This window comes from Saccostrea cucullata, unplaced genomic scaffold (genome assembly GCF_032062105.1).
Source record: "Saccostrea cucullata isolate Sc308-1 unplaced genomic scaffold, CSIRO_AGI_Scuc_v1 ctg433, whole genome shotgun sequence".
In the NCBI taxonomy this organism is placed as follows: Eukaryota; Metazoa; Mollusca; class Bivalvia; order Ostreida; family Ostreidae; genus Saccostrea; species Saccostrea cuccullata.
This window is the reverse complement of record NW_026924543.1, coordinates 215,394-240,403: the sequence shown is the minus strand read 5'-3', so window position 1 is coordinate 240,403 and position 25,010 is coordinate 215,394. Positions and strand designations below refer to the sequence as shown.

The 25,010-nt window shown below is 34.7% G+C and overlaps 2 long non-coding RNA genes across 2 annotated transcripts in view; one reads left to right on the top strand and one right to left on the bottom strand.

The window, feature by feature from the left end:
• Window positions 1-3,431: 3,431 nt before the first annotated feature.
• LOC134266693 (uncharacterized) overlaps window positions 3,432-25,010 on the bottom strand; it is a 36,553-nt gene continuing 14,974 nt past the window's right edge. The window contains exons 2-3 of the long non-coding RNA XR_009992023.1: window positions 17,806-17,950; window positions 3,432-3,584 (exon numbers count right to left, since the gene is read on the bottom strand). This is a non-coding gene — a long non-coding RNA (uncharacterized LOC134266693). The remainder of the gene's footprint in view (window positions 3,585-17,805; window positions 17,951-25,010) is intronic.
• The window catches only part of LOC134266691 (uncharacterized), a 158,812-nt gene continuing 142,064 nt past the window's right edge, over window positions 8,263-25,010 (top strand). Inside the window, exon 1 of the long non-coding RNA XR_009992021.1 lies at window positions 8,263-8,323. This is a non-coding gene — a long non-coding RNA (uncharacterized LOC134266691). The remainder of the gene's footprint in view (window positions 8,324-25,010) is intronic.

The following is a 25,010-nucleotide window of genomic DNA, read 5'->3' as shown; positions in this document are numbered from 1 at the left end:
ATGGAATAGTCTGAGTATCACCACTAGAAACAGCATATCTTTTAGCAGCTTTAAAAATAACATACATAAAAAACCAGCAGACCCCCCTTCTTATTTCTCCCATGGTAATAGACGACTTAATATCATACATACTAAACTACGACACAATTGCATTTTAAATTATGATCTTTATAGAAGAAACATTATCGAGAGTCCTAACTGTTCATGTGGTACACCAGAAGACCCATATCATTTTTTCTTTGTCTGCAATAAGTACCAATATGCTAGAGAAAAGCTATTCAGAGATTTACTGTGTCTTACGAAACCAAATATCAAATTGAACATTATTGATTGTCATTTACTTCTGTGGGGAGATGAGTCACAAAATGTAGAAATCAATAAATATATTTTTCAGTCAGTTCATAAATTTATAAGAGATTCTGGTAGATTTAATTAACTATTACTGCCTAACACTTACACTCTATATATCTATATAATTATATATTTATCATAATTATGTAACAAATGTATGTTTCAATTTAACAAACTTGTTTGTACATCAATATTCCTTTTCACTTATTTTCCCTATGTATATATATTGACAGTTGTATGGTGAGAACCTAGTAAGTTGTTAGAACTTGTGTTCAAACCATTTGTATAGTATTTATACAATAAAATATGTTCAAACCACTAAAATTCTACAAAGTGGTATTGATGGAAAATGTTTTAGATTTATTAGAAATATGTATAATGGTATTAAGTCAAAAGTACAAATAGGTCATCAGTTATCAGACTTTTTTATGTGTAATGTTGGTGTTAGACAAGGGGAAAATTTATCACCCTTTTTATTTTCATTGTTCATTAATGACCTAGAATTATTTAACAAGAAATCAAATTAATGGTTTTACATGTCCTAGTCAACAAACGCAAGATGATATGTTTGTTATGTTAAAACTGTGTATACTTTTTTATGCCGATGATACGGTCTTAATGTCTGAATCTGCTTCTGATTTACAAAAGTCACTTGATGTTTTTGCTGAATACTGTGATGTATGGAAACTCCGTGTTAACATAGCCAAAACAAAAGTCCTTATTTTTTCTAAAGGTCCAATGACAAAGCGTAAATTTTTATATAACGGTGTAGCTATTGAAAATGTTAAAGAATTCTGTTATCTGGGTTTATTCCTGTCAAGAAGTGGGAAGTTTAACAATGCAAAAAAACATTTAACCCAACAAGCATCAAAAGCAATGTATGGAGTCTTACGTAAAATTCGATATTTTAATTTACCAATTAATTGTCAGTTAGATTTGTTTGATAAAGTCATCAACCCAATTTTACTTTATTCGTGTGAAGTATGGGGATACGAAAATTTAGACATAATAGAAAAAGTTCACTTGAAATTTTTGAAATTTATTCTTAATCTTAAATCTAGTACTCCGAATTGTATGGTGTATGGAGAAACAGGTAGATACCCTCTGTCTACATTTATAAAATTAAGAATAGTTATGTACTGGGCAAAAATTTTAACAGCTCACGAAAGTAAGCTTACAAAAGTTATTTATTCATATTTTTATAGATGTTATAATGATGGGTCGTTTGTACATCCATGGATAAAATGTGTACAAGACGTACTTAATTCTTGTGGATTGTCCTATGTATGGACAAGTCAATCATTTATTAGTTATAATTGGCTTAAGTCAATCATTAAAGATACCCTAAAATGTCAATTCGAACAAGAATGGAGAAGCATTGTTTATAGTTCATCCAAGTGTATTAATTATAGAATTTTTAAAACAGATTTTGGTTTAGAAAACTATCTGATGAATTTACCAAAAGATTTAAGAGTTACATTTACAAAACTTCGAACTTGTAATCACCATTTGCCAATTGAAAAGGGTAGATGGCATAATATTGACAGAAATTTAAGAATATGTACTATGTGTGATTTTAAAACTGTTGGTGATGAATATCACTATATTATGGAATGTAAGTACTTTTCAAAAGACAGAGAAATATTTTTCCCAAACAGATTTTGTAATAATCCCAACACTTTCAAATTCAATGAACTAATGAGTAGTAATAATGCAGAGATACAAAAATCATTATCACTATTTATAAAGAAAATTTTTAAAACTGTCTGTCCTTCTTGATTCCTCCGTGTGTTTTTTATAGATGACTACAGTCTTTTTTTTTTTTTTTTTCACTCTTTTCGAGTTTCTATATATTCAATGTACTTGTCTATCTCTTGACCCTTGACTGTAATATTTTTTTGCTTGTATATATGTATATATGTACCTCTTGTACCAGTGATCTGGTTTTGAGCGAATAAAGAATTGAATTGAAATTGATCAAATAATTCCCCTACTTAAAATGGTCATAAAATGTGTGCCTTTGTTAAAAACAAACACAAATCCTAACAGTGACAGAAAATTCATCAGTACGACTTTTTCAAAGAATTCATTTCTTTCCTGATATTTCCAAATATTCTTATGAAGAGCTAGACCATGTAGGACTTGTAGGCTAAGTTTTCAAGTGCATCAGCACCATAGAATAGAGGATGGATGGAAGAAAACACAAAATCATACTGTGACACCCATTTCAGTGCAAACCCTCCTAAAGAAACAAGATTATCTTGATACCCAGTTTTTCTGTAGTCTCCGGTCCATAAGGTATTTAATCTTCATACTGCCAATATACTGTAAACAAAAACAGCAACTGATACCACTGTCTAACAAAGGAGGCAACTTGTTCACAACAAAACCAATGGCAAGGAATCTTTCTTCAGCCTTATCAAAGCATATACAGAATTCCCCCTTATACACGGCCTGTATGAAATGCATGTTGACACTAGAGTTAAGCAGTGAAGGGTAATATGTTCAGGAATTAGATCTATTGAAGTTATTCCTTGATGCTATAAGCCTTAGTATCTGATGTTTACTTGCACTCTATGATTAGCCCTGACCAAATGTTTTCCAAACAATTTTGTTGTAGCATAAACATGATGCAGACTCCTGTAGCACTAATTCCCTAACCTTATTTTTAGAAAGATAAGGATATAATTAGGTTTTCTGAAGCTTCAAACATTTGTTTATTTGCATCAGTTTCATTAAATAGATAAACCAGTCATTTTTCAAAAGCATCTCCAAAATGATAAGCTGACGTTAAACCTTATCAAAACAATTTGTTCTGCACTTGTTCAATCTCAACAGAAACCAAAAATTTCAATTGCTTAAAAAACCAAAGTAGAATTTTAATGTAAGCCATTTCAATATATACATGCTTGAATGATATATCACGTTAGGTTTAGCAATTCCCCGTATTTTATATCAATCCTCTTCTTTTGAACAATGGGGATGTAAAGTTGTTTCCTGGTTTGGACCAGATGTCCATCTCTGAAATCGGACAGAAAAAATGACTGGGGGTCAGATGCAGCCCGGAAGACTAATGGAAGAGCTTTGTTTCCAAAATTACCTGCATAATCATTTGGAGCTTTATCTGTACCATGCTGATTAGAGGAGATGAATGGATTTCCAATAAGGCCTCATTTTGTGGGTCTGTGGACAAAGCTGGGCAGGTTGTGTTCCACCTCTGGCCAATTCATGTCCTATAAAAATCAATACCTGTAATTTAATAAATTGATAGCTTCTCTCTCTCTCTCTCTCCTAATGCAATCCCTCCTTTCTCTCTCTCTCAATGCAACCAAGAGAACATGCTGGTAGCAAAGGACAAGCAATTGATAGCTTCTCTCTCTCTTTCTCTCTCTCTCAATGCAATCAAGTGAACATGCTGGTAGCAAAAGACAAGCAATTATCTAGATGAAGCATATAGAAGTGTGGGAGTAGACATGGTAACAACAGCTTTCAGAAGTACATGTATCACTATAGGGGGGTTCCAATGATGTAAACAAAACACCATTCTTCCCCTCCCTCCATTCTGTCTTATCCAATAGGAACGACCTTTACATACACTCATCATGGAATGTTGGTCAATGAATTCACATATGACTCTTCCACACAATTAAGCCCTGTTTTTGTTATTCTACATAAATCAATGGGAAATCTACTGTTGTAAACATGAGGAATGTTTATGCTTATTGTTGTTTACCTTTGACAACCAAGTACTGGGTCGCTAAAATTGCCTCCACTTTGATAAATGTCCACGCTACCATTATCATGTTTATGGGATCATATTTGACTTCGGTGAGGCATAAAATGTTCATTTCTCTTAGTATGTAAATAAGTAATTTTTTATAAGTGCTTCATGCCAATCATCTTTTAAAGCGATTATTATTGAATTGATTTTCATTATGTATGCAAAACTGTTTGAATTAAAAAGAAACAGATATTATGAAACAGAATATCCCTCATAGAATTTTCAAAATTTAGTTGATTCCAGAATTAAGTTCAATAATACACATGCTAAATAATAATATCAAAAATTCTTTTGAAGAAAAAAACCCAGCTACTAGTACTCCTGCAATATAAAAATTAAATGTGAAGGACAGACCAGCTGTACCCCTAGGTTACCTAGTAGCTAACAGCTGGGAAGTTTCAGTCTTCACCTTTGTAGATTTTGCCAATATTTTTTGTGATTTTTCCCCCCATAGCATTTTTTTTTTTCATAAATTGAAGACATCCATTCCCTTCAACTACCACCACGTTTCAATTACACGAGATTTTCTTCAATTCAATATATGTACAGCATGATGTGCTGCTACCAACAAATGGTTTAGAATTAGTAACCAAAGACTCTTTCTTATCCTACTATAAGTACTAAGTACTAGTACTTTTAATTGTTAATGCTCAAGATCATCACTATTTGGACGCCTTAAGACCCCCTAGATTACTGATCAACACACCTTATAAATCAAGAACTCGTGCAAAATGACCGATAGATTTTCAACTTGGTGACCCAACTAGGTAAAGCCTGTATACATACAGTTAAAATGCTTTCCAGGTCACAGCCTGTTTGATTTATTTACCTCTTCTAAACACACACACACATACGTCAAAGAAATTTACTTCTTAAAAATTGTTGGTGTAATGGTGTAAACAAAAAATATCACACTTTACATGAATAGCGAGACATGGGTATTGTGTACATAGAAAACTTTAGTCTACTTAAGTCTTGCATAATCTTAGTGAATCAATTTCCAATCTGCTTACTCTTTTCGACAATGATGCATGCCTGCATACATGCACAGTAAAAAATCACAAAAAGTCTTGCAATGTGCACCAGCATGAAGAACAACAGGTTGTTTGTATTCTCAAATTTACATAGCTACAAACGATTTAATGAATTCCACGAAAACATTCAAAGACAACTCCGCTGGAATTCCAAACTTTTCAGCCAACATTGAGACAGAGATAGCTATAAGGAGTTCTTAGTGGGCACATTTTCTTTTCCTCCGATAAAAAAAAATTCTTCCAACCAAGTTTTTTTTTCAGAAAAGATCAAAAACTTTGTAGCCCTATCGTAAAAGCATTCTTGCTTGCTGTGTAGTTATTTAATGCAGCATATTTTATTTATACACAGAGTATATTAATAGTTGAGTTTTTCTTTACAACTTAAATCAAACACATTTCAAGTCCCTTTTAGTATATATATGAAATTTGCCCTTGAAATTAATTTACAATTGGTGCCTTAAATTCTTTTTTTCCAGAAGTGATGTACGTTATTAAATTAGATACTAGATAGTGCTCCAATTTAATATTTGCATTGAAAAAGTAATCTCTCACAACTGTGAACATTACTCTTGCATTCAGTTGTAACCTCACACCTAGTGTGCACAATTCCGCAATGTCAAGGAGAGGAGCTTTAAAATTAGAACTCCAGGTAAATCAAATCTTATCCGCAATTACCCGTGCAAACAAAACCACAATAAAAGATACGAAGGCAATTGTGTGTTCTTACGCCTAACAAATCCACTAATTCACTTAAAGCTATTAAGATTTAGGTGCTTTCTAGTCAGAGACCTTTGCATGCGTTTGCTAATGAAACTTGAATTGTTGTTTATGTAACATAGAAAATATGATTTGTGTATCTTTTATATCAAACTATTAAACAAATGTAGTTAGCAACAGTACATAGAGGTATGAATCTCTCCATTCAAATATTTCGACTTGGTTAAACATGACAAGTTTAACTTGGAAAAACAAAATTTTACACAAAATGTTGATAAAACCAAAATTGTGTTTGTAAGAGAGAGAGAGAGAGATTGAAACAGATAGAAAGCCTAATTATGTATTGCTGAGATTTGCATTTTTTAAACACACCGTTCAAGACGTTCCCTATGAACAAATGGGGAGCTGGCCAAGATAAACATCTAGTCTTTCCCTATAGCTTTTTTTGTCCATCAGAAGTTCAGCTACTGGTCTCTATATTTATTGTTTTATAAACTTTGCGAGCTCTCAGTGTTTAATTCTCCCAAAAAAACATTAATAAGAGTATGAAAGAGAGCAGAGTTTAAATACCAAGCAAGTTCGCGCAATTCACCTTTATATACGTTCATAATGGAGCTGACCATAAAACCTGAACAAACCAATACAAATTTATAAAGGCTGTATGGGCTCCATGTTCCATCAGACATGTGTTTGAAGTTGATTTGATAAAAATCTTGGCCTCTGAATATGTAAACCCATAGAACAAATGTTCACCTCATGCCCATGACCCTTGTTGCATGAGATGGGAGCCAAATTTTCTTAACCGACATTCGCCTTTAATCCCTACTGACTTTGAGTAAAGATACTTTGCTTAAAACAAATACTTCCTTTCTTTGGGTCTCAGAGGAAATGCTATACTTAATCTTTTTAAAACAGTCGTATATTTAGAATTTGATTCTTTGTCCTGCCAATAGAAATATTTTTAGTCATGTGTGCTCCAAAGATCCATCGTAAAAACAACCAACCGAATCAGTTTTATCTCATTACACATCAAAGTGGTTTAATTATTCTTACTGATAAGAGGACATGGGTTTACTTTAATAAAGTTCAATAGTGCCTTTAGCCATGTCACAAGATTTTCACATATATCACAAGGACTTTTAAATCTAATCCAACCCAAGAAAAACTTTAATTTAGAGGTGTTGACATCTCCCTTGAAACTTTATCAGTTAAAATTGTGCTGCGTCAACACAAAATGTGACAGGGTCAAGATAGTCAACGATAACCTCACATTACAAATTAACTGCCAATTGTTTATAAATGACCAATTTAACATTCCCAAGACTCAAATTCAACTCTCCTTGCAAACCGATTTTGGACAATTTATCCAAGTCTTGAATGGTCCTATGATTCAAACAGTTCAAATAAAATCCAAATCTTAGTTCAAAATAACTTACAATGATTGCGTGGTACACAATACCTCTAATACTCTGTGGTTGAAATGCGATATGGCCAATTTACTGTAGTTAGAATCTTTGACAAACAGCATATGACAATAGTAGGTATTTTATGTTATTATAATGACAAACAAATCACATCTGCAGATCAAAAGCCAACTTTGAACATTCTACAGAGAACTTTAATCCTCAAACCACCTATTCCAAATTTGATCAATTGAAACACATCTTGTATCGACTTTAAAACAAATTTGATCTCTTCTTTTCTAACCAGCAGGGCTCTCACACCACTTTTTGGGACTGGGGCCGGGGCCGTTCAAATTGGGAAAATTTTCGTCATTTTGGGAAAAGTTGGATAACACAAATTCATTAAGGAAAATCCTCAAACTTTGCTTTTCTAGCATTTTATCATCAATGCTAACTCTGGTTTGAATAAACAGTTAAACAGAACAAACATGGGTACGTAGGCTATTTATGAAAGTACATTAGTAGGCTATTTATGAAAGTACATTAGCTTTGTCATTACTATCATTGAGTGTTGATATTGCGGTTATATGTCTTACTGCGTGACAGTCGCTAGTCACATAGTCCCGAATTTCCTCGATCACATGGGCAACTTTGCTTACCAATACAGCGCGAGACTGAACATGCCGAAGCGCGGGTATGTTTCTAGGTGCAGCTTACTAATGTTTAAATGAAATGTCTATTTTTGAAACCAAAATGCTGGTTTTTGTCGAAACTACATAACAAGATACTCTGCACTCATAGTTGTATACATTTTTGTAAAAACAATAACCTGGTTCCCCGAACCAGTTTACGAATGCATTTGGCGCGAACTAATAAAATAGTAGTACAGTTTCACTTTCATTTGCAAATGTGTTTTGTTTGGGTTTTTTTTTTTTTTTTTTTTGCGATTAGGTTTGATGGATGGATTTTTATTTTTTAATTAATATTTTACTCTGGATGGAAATTGGGAAATTTACACCTTTCTTTTGGGAAAAAAGGTACCTTTTTTGCATTGCTGCTAAAAATAAACTAGAATTTGTTAAGATGGGAATATCTCAAAGGGCCCTTTTATGCACTTTTGACAAAAGACATGATGGAAGGCACTTTTTCTTACGACCTTCAGAGAAAGCGCCAATGGGAGAAAAAATGCTCAATAAAAGAATTTAACAGACTTCTTATAACCTTGACCTTTGACTAACTTGGAAACTTGGCTGAAGGACATTGCACACCCTCTAAAAATAGGAACTCTGTCAATGTGTGAACTTTGAATCCATTGGCAGCCCAAGGAAAGAGAAAATATGCTCCAATAAAACAATTAAGCAATCAGATGGACGGACAGACAGACTGGCTGGTCAATATAATGTACCCACAAAGTGAGGCCCTAAAAAAACATGAAAATCATAACATTCTGTGTTGTTGAGAAAGCAACTAAAATGTAAAATGTCAATAATAATGATTTTAGAGTCAATTAAGACATGTGATTGATTGATTGTATGTTGTTTAACGTCCCTCTCGAGATTTTTTTTTACTCATATGGGCACACCACCACTTGCTGTTGGAGCTGAACTGCAAATTTTGTCCTATACTCGGCACTTACGGCCATTGAGCAGTGAGGGATATTTTTTGTGCCAGCACCTACTGCAACACAGAACCTCGGTTTATACTGTCTCCACATCCCACGGTGGGATTCGAACCCGCAACATGTGGATCAACTCCTTACTTCCAACTCTTGAGCAGATGCTCTTACCACTGTGACATGCAGGCAACTCTCGATATGCGGGTGAAATCAAGATATGTGGGTGAAGGCAATATCAGGATACATATTATACTTTTTTAAGTCAGTACGTGGTACACATCATAATAAAATAACTTGCTAGTATTTTTACCTATTAGAGTACTTAATTACCTTTTCTTGTGACATATAGACACCAACTCACCTAACACAGTGGATCTAGTTCACAGCCCAGAACACTCTTGGGAGGATTACGTACCAATTAATTAATAATTCAAACAACTTATCAATACCTTAATTGCCTTTCATATTCAACCTTATAAACAAAACAGGACACAAGGCACATAAGAACAAAATATTTACATTAGAGGAACTTTGGAATTGACAAAATATGCATCAGCTCGAGCGCATTTGATCTTGCCTGTCAAGGCAGTGGATGTCAGTTTTAGCCAGAAATACAAGGAAATGAAACTACTAATTTTAGCAAAAGGTCACCGAAAGTCGAAAAGATAGAAACTGATGGACATGTGGCCCTTGACGAACAAGTTTAAACAACTCATCACAGCCAATCCTGAGAAGTTGTCTCATTTTCATTGCATTCAGTTCAGTCCTTCAAGCAAATTGGCAATAATAAAAGAACCTTTCTTTGCAACAAGATCAACTTAACATTTGTCTTTTTTGTTTAAGATCTCTCTTGCATAAGATGTAATTGTCATCCTACTTGCGATCTGTCACATTGTGAGGGTTTCATTGAATTGCGACCTTTCTCTGTTCAACAAACACTTTATTAGTCTTCATTTAATTGGTAATTTAGTAATGAGAGTTTAACCACGTTTCCACTTCATTGGCAGCTAAACAAAAAAGAAATCGCAAATCAAGAAATGGAAGATTTGACTGAATCATCAAAAAGTGCTCAATGCATTTCACTTATTTTCTGCTCCAAGTAATTTGTGTGCAGGAAAAAAATACAAAGGAATTGAAGAGAATCCCTCAAACCACAAAGTAAAGAGAATAAAGGGACTTTTAATGCTATCTAGTAGCATTCCATTTACTTGTGATTGATTCCTGATATTGGATTGGAGCTCTGAGGGCCTTAGCCTCTACACAATCACCTTACACTGTGTCCACAAAGTTCATAGAATTACACAGATTACAAAGGGCCCACGACCTAGAAAGTGACCTTATGGTACATGCAAAGTAGAAAAAATATTTAGACAATAGATTTCACAAATTCTTAAATGGTTATCTGGAATCTCAATTTCACACACTTTCATTTGTCTGATTCAATGCAGTGTTTAATGAGGCATGTGTATTTTTTCTTCTCTATAGGTTATTATTCTATGATCATATCATGTGTCAAACTCAGTTTACAACTCAATTTCCCCTCCAGTTAAGTTGAAGAAGAAAATTAAATTTTCAAACATGGGCTAATTCAAGTCTTTGAATAGATACAGTTTTGTGGCCTAGTGGGCAAAATGTTGTTACTTGCTAGACACTAGTATCTATACAGTAAAACCACAAAGTAGATCATACACAGATATTGCATATCAGAGTGCATCTGCAAATCTTCTTATTATGCACCTAAAGAAAACTTAAATGCATTCCTGTATGCATCAGAAAGCCGTTTTTATGAAAACTCATGACAAAAGACAGACTTGAGAGACTATTAAAAGAAAAGATCGATCAAACTAATTAAAATTCTGTTCCACTAGCAATAAAACTGCATTTGCTGAATGTGCATGAAAAACTGCACAAAAGACTACAGGGTTCACGAAGTATGCACGGAAATTAACGCTGCACATTAAGGTCATCTCTTTAATGGCTGCTAGATTTCTATCTTTTTGACAGGCCGTTATCTTTTTTTCTCTGGATCTGACTGATAATAAGAATAAGAGGAGACAGTTGGTAGATTTACTACACTGCACTCAAACACAGGGAGGTGTGAGAATGATCTGTAACTGGCACCATCTATCAATGGAGGATTTTCCATAATTTATCAATATTTATTTATGTACTGTATTTGTGATGTATATGAATACTTACAGAAAATAGAAAAACCAATAAAATATTTTATCCAATTTTTTTTGGGGGGGAGGGGGGGGGGGAGAGAGAGAGATCTTCAACTAAAAAAAATTGAGATATATCCAAGGACTCAAGATGTTGGGGTAAAATGCATAATAGAGAATTACTGGTTGAGACTTCCAGATCAGTTTGAAATATGCCCATGGAATATTATGGAAGGGAATTACCGCCAAAAGTCTATGTATCTTGCTTTTATTCTTATTATGCCTACTTCTTTATGCTTTGTTATTATTGTAATTATATGTCACTTTATTGTTTTCATATTCGTCTTTATTACATTTCACTTTGACTTTTATCATTTTTCATTTTGTCTTTACTTCTATATTGCTTTATTCTTGTAAATTCATTCTTATTTCTTTTTAAACTTAAACAGTTTCTTTAATAAATTATTAGCATTATCTCTACTACGAATGTTAATTCAATCACGCTAACAATGAAGCATTTTCAATGAAGACGAATGTAAGTTGTCAAACCGTCAAAATTTAGTGCGGCATTATAACGCTAGGTGGCGTGGTGTTCGCTACGAGTGTTGGTAAAACTAGGTAAGCAATCCCCGGTCGGGTTATTTGAGATTCTTCAATACGCCTTAATACTTTATCAATCGAACCTCTGAAGGCCGGATCCGATCTCCCGATCCAATAATGGAAACTCCATATTTATTTTCTCTAGGCACACAGAAATAGCGGTTTCTTTTTTTTCAGACATAACTTTATACTATACTGAATATGTTCATTTAAAGGCCGACCCACTTTTTGTAAGAGGAAGGGTCAAATAAGTAAATGTAGTACGTATAATAGGTAGAAAATTTAAATTTGATTCTATAGAAGAAATTGAATCTAACTCAAAACACACACCGCCCTCGAAATAGGATTTCATTGGCGTCGGAAGTTAATTGAAAGTGGGGGAGGGGGGGGGTAAGTGTAAGAATTTTTTTTAGACCTTCAAAAAAAAAACCTGACAAGCAAAAAAAATGTCCATTTTCCAAACACAAAAATCCTATTTCGTGAGGAGGGATGGGTTGAAGGTTCGAACTCCAGTGCCAAAGTTTTTTTTTTTTTCCAAATACCACCACTTTCCCCCATTTTAAACCTTTACTGCATCGTGTCCATGGGAAGTGGGGGGGGGGGGGGGGGGCTAAACCTAAACCTACGCAGGAATGTTCAATGTCTATACTAAGTCTATCCTTGGAAAGAAGTTGGGGCTAAGCCCCCCTCCCCCCTCCCCGGTTTCGACGCTTATGTATTTTCAAGTTTGGACAGTTTCCTGGGGTTTATTTTGCGCTTGTCAAGTTGTTTTCAGCCGGGTGGCTTGAATATTCTCTTGTTGCCCCCCTCCCCACTTTCAAAAACGATGCTACGTCACTGTTCTCTCGCCTGAAAAATATAACTCTACTAAAGTTATTTTTTGGATATTTGAATTACAGTTTAATTGTTATAAAAATGTTAAATATTTTGATACTAGATAACCCTTATAAATTGGGTTGTTTTTCAGAACCTTCTACTGAACTGAACTTTATTTCACGACAGATAGTAACTGATAATACGCGTGATTCTAGGGACAGGGCTTTGCAAAGGAGTGAGGAGCTTTATGGGTAGGCAGGCGCGGATCCAGAATTTTTTTTCCAGAGGGGGGGGGGGGGGCAACCAAGTTAAAAAAAATCCAATCCCAGAAATTTCTTGACAAGCATAAAAAGAAGAAAAAACCTAAACTCGCTCAAACGTCAAAATTCTATTTCGTGGGAGGTGGGATGGGGGTTGGGGGTAACTTTTTTCCTTGTTTTAGTAATCTTGTTAATTCCAGAGGGTCCTACCCCCCTCTAGATCTGCGCATTGAAGGCGAAGTCGGAACCAGACTACATGCACCAAGGCATACTTGAAACACCCTTTTCTTTTTTTCTGCGTTAATATTTTATATTAAAATAGCACTTTTCAATAAAGAAAGAAATATCTTTAGTACGCACTGTGTTTGCCATCAACCGGGAGAGCTAAAAAAAATCTTAAAACTCGAAAATTCTATTTGGTGGTGGTGAAGGGGGGGGGGGGGTCGTCAACTTTTTTCAAAGATAAATTTTACTCATATGCCACTAAGTACATGACTTTTATTATATATAGATTGACTATTAGTACTGCAACAAAAACTGTAAGGGATGGAGGGGGGGGGCAACAAGCCTTTCGCTGAACTTTTCCCGTAGTAAAAAGTTACGTTTAGGAAAATGTTTCTTGGCCACCCTCCCCTCTACCGATGAAACTTACCTCATAGGAGGTCGTCCACCCGGAAGTCAGAATATATATTGAGACTTTGGTGGTGTGATTGTACATTGTATAATTTTCTTTTCGAGAATTTTTCACTCAAATGGAGAAGCCACCTCTTGCCGGTGGAGAGCTGCAAATTTGTTCTATATACTCGGCACTTGTAGCCATTGAGCAGTGAGGGATCTTTTTTCGTGCCAGCACCTACTGCGATACGGGACCTCGGATAATACGGTCTAGATCTCATCCGAAGGACCGAACTCCACATCCTATAGTGGGATTCGAACCCACGACATGTTGGTCGACTCCTTACTACTGTACTTCGTGACTCTTTATAGAGCAGACGCCGTAACCACAGTGCCACGCGGGCGACTGCATCCAAGGGGGTGGGTGGGGGGGCGGCGAGAAATTATCCATATGTACCCTTGAAGATTATCTATGTTTAACTAAATGGTTAAAATGATTTAATTATAAAACACTATTAAAATAATATTATTTAAATATTTATTCATATAGAACCAGGGACCTATATACTAGTATAGTATATAGGTCCCTGATAGAACGGATAAATTTTCTTCAAAAACTGAAAACGTTATTATATATAAACATTGTTTTACGATTTAAAAACATAGGTAATCAGAGATTACAGAGCTCACCTCAACGAATGTTGTCTTTAAGTAAGGCAAAGTCACAAAATTAACCAACAAAAAGTATACATTCCAAAAATGAAAATATTTTTAAAAGCAATTTTGATCTGATACTTTGAAATAGACCTACATAAAAATTTAAACTACTTCATCTTCATGAAAATGTAATGAAAATCCAGCATCTGAAGCAAATTTGAGAGTTTTCATCTCTTGATGCAGCATTTGTGCAAGTTTGGTTTATACAATGTTATGTAAACCTTATAGTTTTTGGTAATAGACCTGCAACCATAACTTTTACCTTGTCTATTATCTGAAAAATGTATGTCCAATTCAGCATCCGAAGCAAGTCCATTAGTGTGCATCCTTAGATGTATCATCCTTGCAAGTTTGCTCATTATAGGGCTCATAGTTTATTGGAAATGAAACATGCATCAAAACTAACATTTTCACTCATCCACAAAAAGTAGGTCAGATACAGCATCCGAAGCAAGCCTGGAAGTATGCATCCTTAGATATATCATCCATGCAAGTTTGGTCAACATAGGGCTTAAAGTTACTTGCAAATGAAACCTGCACCAAAAACATTAACCTGTTCGCTCAACTGGAAAATGTAGGTCAGATTCAGCATCCGAAGCAAGCCAGGTAGTATGCATCGTTAGATGTATCATCCATGCAAGTTTGGTCAACATAGGGCTTATAGTTACTTTGAAATGAAACCTGCACCAAAAACATTAACCTGTTCACTCAACTGGAAAATGTAGGTCAGATTCAGCATCTGAAGCAAGCCCGGTAGTATGTATCCTTAGATGTATCATCCATGCAAGTTTGGTCAACATAGGGCTTATAGTTACTTGGAAATGAAACCTACACCAAAAACTTTAACCTGTTCACTCAACCGGAAAATGTAGGTCAGATTCAGCATCCGAAGCAAGCCAGGTAGTATGCATCCTTAGATGTATCATCCATGCAAGTTTGGTCAACATAGGGATAAATAGTTACTTAAAAATGAAACCTGCACCAAAAACTTTAACCTGTTCACTCAACCGGAAAATGTAGGTCAGATTCAGCATCTGAAGCAAGCCCTGTAGTATGCATCCTTAGATGTATCATCCATGCAAGTTTGGTCAACATAGGGCTTATAGTTACTTGGAAATGAAACCTACACCAAAAACTTTAACCTGTTCACTCAACCGGAAAATGTAGGTCAGATTCAGCATCCGAAGCAAACCCGGTAGTATGCATCCTTAGATGTATCATCCATGCAAGTTTGGTCAACATAGGGATTATAGTTACTTGGAAGTGAAATCTGCACCAAAAACTGCACCAAAAATGTTAACCTGCTCCAAAAACATTAACCTGGTCATTCCTTTGCTGAAATTGCAGCATCTGAAACTTTGTCTGGTACAATAAAACACACTAAAACCATCTTCCATGCATGTCTAATCAATATAGGACACAGAAGTAATTAAAAAGAAAACTGCTCCAAAAAACTTAACCTTAACCTGGGACGCCGACGCCGACACCGACGACGCCGACACCGACGCCGACGCCGACGCCGAGGGTATCACATAAGCTCCCCCCAACTTCGTTGAGGTGAGCTAAAAAACTATTCGGGGGAGGCATTGCTAGGAATGGGGGCGAATTGCTATATATAGCGAGATTTCCCACGGAAGACTAGCTATATATTGAAACGTCCCCGGGGGGAGTCCCACTGTATAGTCTTCCGAAGGAAGCATCACTATGTAGTCAGTCTTCCAGGGGAAATCTTACCATCTAGCGAGACTTCCGATGGAATGGCATGTATCGGGTACATACCTGGACTTATAGCAAACATCAGTCTTAAAAAAAATTTAAGTTTGATTTATGAATACGGCAGAAAATTGAAAAAAGTCGAAAAACCCCGGCACGGGTTTGCTTACCTAATTTTACCAACACTTTTAGCGAACACCCCTGCCACCTAGCGTTATAATGCGGCACTAAATTCGGATAACTTGTATTCGTCTTCATTGAATATGCTTCATTGTTTGCGTGATTGAGTTAACGTTCGTAATAGTTATAATCATTTAAGAAACTGTATCAATTTAAAAGAAAGTAAAATGAATTTACAAGAATAAAGCGCCATAGAAGTAAGGGCAAAATGAAGAGGGATAAAAGTCAAAGTGAAATGTAATAAAGACGAATATAAAAACAACAAAGTGACATATAATTACAATAATAACAAAGCATAAAGAAGTAGGCAGAATAAGAATAAAAGCAAGATACATAGACTTTTGGCGGTAATTCCCTTCCATAGAATATACAAGATCGAACTTCCAGATACTAAAGTTCCTCTAAAAAAACAGAACTATACATAAATCAAATTGCCTATCTTTAAACATACTGCTAAAAACTGTAAAAATGAAAAAAATTTATAGTATTTATTTTCAAAAATTCTGACATATAATGCTTAAAATTGGGAAGAAGTTTAAATCCATAAAATTTATATGTGAAGATGGCTCATTAAAGATCAGCATTTCAAGGTTCTACAAGTCAACACTGAGGGGTTTGGCCTCTCAGAGATAGACTCTGGGTCATTTCTGATAAGAGGCATTTTCCTTAAACACATTTATTAAAACCTGCTTTAAATCAACAAACATATTCTATTCTCAGAGCACAGGTCACTACTTTTGATGGTCATTTGACCTAAAGGCAGAGGTCTACAAAATGACTGTCACCAAATTATTCAAATATGAGAACCAAATCTTGACATATTAATTATATGCAAGTTTATAATTATTTATCTCAAATTATAAATATAACACTTCCTCTCCTGAAAGGCTTAAATTGCTATCTCTTCATACATCATTAAGGATGAAGAAAATTCCTAATCAAAATTGGTATGCACATCACATAGTTTCTCATGTCCTTTTTCTCTGATCATGCCTTTTGTGCATAACTCTCTGCTAGTATAACATCAGGACCCCATGTCCAATACAAAATAGATTTCTCCCTTGTCAATTAATGACCCATCAATAAATACTATTGAAATTTGGCCTCCTCTAATGCTCTCCACACATGTAGGAAATACAAATTCAATTATTCAAATGAAGCATTATTAGTTTCGTCACTTTTCAGCTCTGAGTGGTAGAATGAGTGACAGTTAGGTTTAAAGATAAATACAAGAGTGACGGACAGAGCATTATATACATAGGACCTTCACCTCGTAACAATATTTACTGGCTGGTATAATCACTGACAGGAAAACTTGTCAGGATTTCATGCAATACTCCTGTTTGACAATGATAAATTATATTTTCAGAAGATCCAAATTAAGAAATTAGACAAACATGGTGCACTATACCTACTATTCACTGCACCCTATGAAAGATTAAAAGAAAGCCTGGTCTAGACTTTTCTGGGCCTACTATTTCGCTTTATTATTTTATTTTACCTCATGCGAAAAGGCAAACAGAGCTTTTGTGAAAACTAAACAGTATGCAGCATGATAGGTAGCCTTTTAAATGATCTATTGCTTTTTTTCATACCCAAGTCTTTAAGTAAAATTAATACCTGTAGATTGTAATTTAAAAAGAAACATCAAAGAGTGTTTCAATAATAACTTGTTGTTTTTCTCACTTTTGGTCCAGAGCCCATCAAGTCCTAATAATTAGCCTATAGTCAGAGTTATTCTATCAGTAATGGAAATCTTCAATGTAGGGAGGTGCAAAGTGGGTCCATTAATGATGCATGCAGAGTTGTCACCCTTATCTCTCTAGTACATGGGTCATTACCCCTTAATGGTTAGATCTCCAGCTGGCTCTTCTTTTGGTGGAGTTAAGAATGGTGGTAATGTTACATCATCACCCATCAAATCCTCCCCTCATGATGTCTCTCCAATAGAGTTCAGTTCTCATGCCTTTCCTTTACAATCGCCATCTACCAAAGCAAGAAATATTTATTCAGCTTGACAGTATAGATTAGCTGGGGTGAATTAATTACATACATGAGGAAGATTTTTCCTCTTAATGTCTTCCATAAAGATACAAAAACCTCATCTCTAAAGTTATATAACTTTTCTCTATACCAAAGAAACACCAGTCAATTAATGACCTGTCACAGTTCCCTGCACTTAGATTGGTCTTCCTTGAAGGGAACATTACATAATATTCATTACACTCTATTAACATCTTCCAAGATTTTATTAATTAGGTTTGTTTTATGTGAGACAAATTCATTACTTTCTTGTAATTTAACTCTCATATATCCTGTGAAAAATTAAAGAAGGTGTTAATGAAAATAAAGGGTGCAAATTAAGACATATATCACATTATAACAGGACACCAAAGGCACAGCTGGCTAATTAATTGACAGGCGATTTTTTTCTTTCCAATGATGGAAGCCTCAGATACCTGTAAAATTTGTTCAGTCTCCAAATTACACAAATATTTTTCACTCAAGCGAATAATGCAGAATTTGTGCCCAGTATGTTTCTCTTCTAAAACATGTGCATAGTTCTACATCTAGCAATTTGAATTCAGATCCATAATCAAAAGTCTATAATTGCATGACTGAATTCCATTCACATTCGTTGATAAATTTTGCATGCATGCAAAATTGATCTGGACACCCGTGTAAATGTGAACACAATTGCATATTTGCAAAAGTAAAAATACATTTGTGCAAATAGACAACCATTGTAAATTTGCACCTACTCAAGACAAGATGCAAATTTACTTTTGCATATGAGTAAATTTACTGATCCTTGTATATTTCGGCATGTAAACGGAGCTTATATAATTCATTGTAAATCCATTTTTGTAAAGCTGATTTTGGAAGTCTTTTAGCAAATTGTTGACATGAAATTACTAATTATAAACATGTATTGGTAGATATTATTATTTTTTGGAGTGTAATTTCTCTCTTTTCAAAGTTCAACAAACTGGAATACACAATCTTGATTTACAAACTTTACTATAAGAAATAAACTAATACTGATATCTTTACAATCATGTATTTTGCCCATGCAGCTGGATAAGCTGGGATTTATTAATCAAATATACCCCACTGGCAAGACAATCTCTACGCCCTACAGTTCTATGGACAAAAACATTTGGGATCCATCTCTTATAGACAGGAAAAGTCCTCCACTATATAATCATGGGTTTGTCTTGGGTCTCAATAACATAAACAAACCTCTAATAACACTTTATCAAAGGGCCTTATGTCACAAAATCAATAGTTTTGTTCTGGGGGTGCTTCAAGCTGCCTACAGGTCCTGATATAAACAAGCCTTTATTAAAAAGATTAAAGAATCAAGTCAATTAATGAACAAACCACCTGCAGGGAGGTGTCATTATTTTCTTGTGTTATGACACATTTCCTTAATGAAAGGCACCAACACCCCAGTAAGCTGAAATAATACTTCTTATTACCAAAATGTTTATATAACATGTAAGCAAGTTGTAGTTGTATAATTGTTGTCTTTGGAGTCAAAAATTGGCACAATACAATACAGTATAGCACGTAGTAAATAGATTATGTTTGTATGTTGTTTAAAGTCTCTTTCCCGAATTTTACACTCCTATTGAGAAGCCACCACTTGCTGGTGGAGGACTGCAAATCTAGACCCATATTCCACACTGAGAACCATTGAGCAGTGAGGGATTTTTTTCGTGCCAGCACCCACTGTGACAAGGAACCTAGTAGTCCCAGTTCTGCAGAGGGATTCAAACTGCACAACACTGGAACAAACATTCAAACCACTGCACCACATAGGCAACAGTAATGAAATTTCTAAAAAAAAAAAAAAAAAAAAAAAAAAAAAAAGAAAAAACCACCTCAATTTATGAGTTGGCATTTGTTTTAATTGTCAGCTTGTAGTAGGAAGTTCTTTACATATCCACAAATAAAACTATTTTTAGTTAATATATAAAAAAAGCAATGTCACCTTTTTAAACAAACTCTGTTGAAAACAATTATGTACCTTTAAAATCTTTAAAAATTCATTGGGCTGAATGTTGTTCAATGTAACAGGTGTATACAAGAGTAAACCAGATCAAAATGGTATTTCAGTAAACTAAATGTTTGCAACATTTGTTCAAAGGATTTCATTTCATTTATCTATTTTTCTTGCAGAAGGATCTTTTCCTCAGCAAAATCAAGGTATTAAATGCTCAATATATTCCTTAATTATGACATATTGCAGAGAATTATACATGTATAGAAAAACTGACACACTATCCAAAGATTTTGACCAGAATAAACAATTTTAGGACTCCTGATTCTGTTTGGGTTTTTTTCTGAAATGGGCCGGGTGTCAAAAACCAATTAAGGTACACAGAGACATTAGACATAGAAAAAAACTTAAAATAACCTTAATCTATATGGCCCTTGTTATGTTCAATCTAAAAATCTTATATCAGCTGGACAAGGAGGCAAAAGTACCTGTTGTCAGAGCTGACTTGCCATGTTAAGAGAACAGCATCAGAAGCTCCTACATTTATACATGCACAAAGCTGATTCACATGCAAGTCAGATAATCTGCAACCTGCAGTAAATTATCTCTGATGAAGACACATCAAGAATATATATACCACATGTTTCATGGTGTGTATAAATTATTTCATCACCTTCATCTTATTAAAACAATTCTTCACCCTCTCCTGAGCTAAATCTGTTTGTATATTTACCAATCTTCATGAAACGCTGGGTCAAAAAAAGTAATAAATAGTTTGTGTCGGTGTAATGTGCAGAAATCATTATTCAAACTTTTTCAGGCAGAAATTACAATATGCCCCCTCTGCCCTCCATGTTAACCCGTGGCACATAAAAAATTTCATTTTATTTTGTAAACAACACACCTTTGTGAATGCCTCTCTTTAACTCTCCCTTGAGGCATTTTATCATTATAAACAAAATTATAAACAAGCTGCAAAGTGGACTGCGTAGAAAGTGACCTTCTTAACGGAAAATACAGTATGCCTGACCTCCAATCTTAAGTCCTTCATTGCTCCCAATCTGTTCTGACTATGCAGAAAACATGAGATTGATTCTGGCAAAAATATATAAACCCAAATCATTAATCTAAGAGGCCCCAGTTATACAGTGATGAGTCATTGTTTTGATCGATTTCTTTACATTTATTTTTGTACATGGCCTATATTTTTTCTAGGGACCAGAATATTTTATCTAATGTGCATTCCAGTAGCTATTATTTACAAATGTAAACATTGCATCAGCTAACAACATAAAACTACAAACTGTTGCATCATTCGGTAAAGATAAAAACATTACAGGCTACATTTAGTATCCAAAGGGAGGTAACTCTATCTGACATTAAGTGATTTGTGGCCATGACCTTTGGTACAACAGGAATCCTTTCACAGTGGCAATAATACACCAGGCCATAATACACTGTTCCATTTTATCCAGACCGAGTATGATGGATTTTATGAGTTTTGAAATGTCTGTGCCAACATGACTTTAATTTGTGTTCATCATTATACCTCACAATAAATGCCATCATCCATCACCTGTTCCGGAGTAAACATAGTACAAAAATGACATAGGTTGCCTGTCAGCGTCTTTCCTATGATTCCCCGACACATCTGAACAGTTATATTTTGCAACATTTACGTCTTACAACTGCCTCACAAACCCAATTTGTACTTGCAGACAGGGAAAGAACGTTAGTCAAGGCCAAGTAATAGTCTTAGTATAAATTCTTACTAATTGAATGTATACATGTATACATGTATGTATACATGATTTTTTAAAACTCAACATTCAATTTTCTTCTTTTGTTGATACTGAATAAGAAAGTATATTAATATACATCTATTCAGTATCTATTTCTTTTTAAAAAGTGAAATTTAATCTTACCAGGTACATACTTTTATTAAACAACCATGCAAACTTTTTGTAAAGACAAAAAACTTGAAACTGCTACAAATTTTTTAACTAAAACGAAAGTTCTTATAACTTATAAGCTTTTTTAAGAGAGTTCGCCATGCATCAAGTAGATCATTGAGCCTATCTTTTGTTTACAATTCAACAAGTGGCACACATCTTCACTGTGCCTAACCCTCAACCAGCCAGCCAAGTCTGTAAGGAATGCTATGTATACAAAACTCGGTGCAATCTCTTCTGGCAGCATCATGAGCATGTACGATGCATTTCAAAGTGCTTAGTTTACTTTTTTTTCTTTGCCTTTGAAAACAAAACAACTTCTGCTGAAAGAGAGTTCTAAGAGAGATCAGTAGCCCTGGTAGGGTTAAAAACTGTGTATCTACCTCTCTTTTAGCTGCATTCTCTACCACTGCCGCCTACGGACTTAAAAGCCTAGATTGATTTAATGGACAGGCTTCAGAAATAATATAATATGCCTTATCTCTGATCCTAGAGCATTAAAACACAAGACCACAACCCTATCAGCCCACTTGTTTCTCCATGTTACATAATCTCCAATCCTTGTTTTCAAGTGACATCACCGAAAAAAATTTGTTTAGACGGCTGCAGACTAAAACTTAGTTGGCAGCTCATCAAGGTCACAGCGACAACTTCCTTCGTTGGTTTTTTTTCTTTTTTTACTTTTTCTTTTTGTCAGAAGCTTAATTTATTTAGTCTTAGAGCTCCCATTCTTTGTAAAAGAACCCTGTCTCTCGATCTTTATACTCCTCAGCAACAGTGGCACTGCTGCTCTAAAAATACCAACAGATCAATAGTGGAAATCTTCAGGTTCAATTCTATCAACTCCCTAAAATTTTCTGGGCTCTATATCAATAACAAAGCCTAATAAATCTATTTATAAGTAAAACAAGCATTCTCCTTGACAAGTAACTGGTGCATTCATGACGGAACAAAAGATACCACGGTAACGAGAATGCTACATCATATAAAAGATGTTCTTCTGCAATTTCAACGTCTAAGTAATGCAACTTTCACATTCTTTGAAAAAATTACTTTACTTGAAGTTTACAAAAGAAATTGTGCAAATTCATACATAAGATCCTTGAGCATCTGATTTCTATACAGCAGAGTCCCTAACAATAGAAATAGGAAGGGACAGGGTCTGGGGTTTCTTTGCTGACAAGGATTTATTCCATGGATTCTGGGTCTTTATAGGGACAACCCTGAATACTGTAAAACACACAGGGATTACTGGTTATATGATGAAGGTGTGCACCTCCTCTTCATTAAGCCAAAAAGAGATACAGTTTTATTTTTGTGTCAAAATAACTTTTGTTTTAAAATTACTAGTTCACATGAGCTTATGGAGGCTCATATCAGACATTGTCTTTGAACACTACGGATTTTAATGGTTTTGTTGCTCTTCACCAGCTAATTGTGCCCCCTCTAATGTAAAATCCTGAATCTGCACTTGTATTCTTTATGTGTATATTGAGTAGGGCTGTCACGGGTACCCGAAATGACCCGGAACCGCGGAACAATTAATTCGGGTCGGGTACGGTTCCATTTTTCCGGAATTCGGTTCGGTTCCGATTTGTATAATAGAGTAGATTTTACTAGATAAAAATGGCGTCAAAAACGAGAGATTGGTTAGTACAGTGTCATTATACGGTGATTTAAATAATTTGGTACAATTGTTGTCTAGTCAGGAGGCTACTTTAAACTTGTTATAATGTTGCAATTTCTAAGATAAAATGAGAATATTCTTTTTATTGTTGAAAATAATACAAATCATGAGCTTTTCTTCCATTACCTACCTGACCCGAGAAACCCGAAACCGAACCTAAACAAGAGGCCCAAGGGCCTTGAATCGCTCTTCTGATAAATTGTACAATCTATCACTTCTATTTGAAGCCTCTAACCTTACGTATCCTAAGACCCAAGTTGCATCAACTGACAAAGTTTGATGATTCTTAGCCAATAATGACTGAAAATATTTTTAATAACAAGAGGCCCACGGGCCTTATAGGTCACCTGAGTACAATGTAACAACTTTCCAGTGATTGTATTTGGTTCGTGTTTTAATCCAAAAGCCATGAAATTCACAAATTTTGAAAGAGGCACCATTGCTTATCAAAGGGCAGATTTCAAAACATTAATTTATTTTAGTCAAAGTACCCCCCGGTACCCCTGACCCAGCGGCCCTGAAATTATCTATTTTGAAAGAGGCCCCTTTCTTCATTATAAGGCCAGCATTTTTTTTTTATGTTTAGGTTTAGTTTTGAACATGAGAATAAAAAAGTCCCGAAGGAGAAGGAAATAAAATTTTTTTTTTATAAATCAATTATTAACATTTGTACATTCTTTTTTATGCTATTCTAATATTTGTGATATTGGTCAAAATATATTTTAAAAAATCAATTCTTTAAAAGTCTTTCAATATATCTTCATTTTTTAAATATGTGTTAGGTGAATGTGTAGACATTGTTCTAAAATTTAATGCTATCATAAAACAGACAGGGGGTATTGCGGGTGTAGGGTGAACATTTTTTCAATTAAGTGTAAAATAAGTTTTCTGGCTGATACAGATGATACTACATGCCTGTATATATCAGTGTATATTTGTATATTCTTGCTTTAACAATTTCTTCCTCAAATGGACTGAACTTCTCCCATTGTATTATTCATTACATCTGATGCATAAGCAACCCTTTTCTGAAGAATGATGCTTAAACTGTAAGCTATAACAGAGACCTAAACAATGTCGCTGGCAATATGCAACAGCTACCACGGGCAGGAAAATAATTTACAGACAGATACTTTTGAAACGAATACATAATTATCTCACCAGCATGTCATTGTGCAACAAAGTCGTCAGCATTTTATTTGTCCTTTGAACAGGTGAAACTTTTTGAATGGCACTCGTATCGATGAATTTTACACTGAACCAAGCTATCTTTTCAGATTTCGCTTTATTTACCCGCCGTTTCATCTTAAAACCGGAAGTGCGAGTTCGTAAATTTTGAAATCTCGATCCCGACTCAAATTTGACATCGGAAAGAAATTTATTTTCTGAAAATTCAAAACC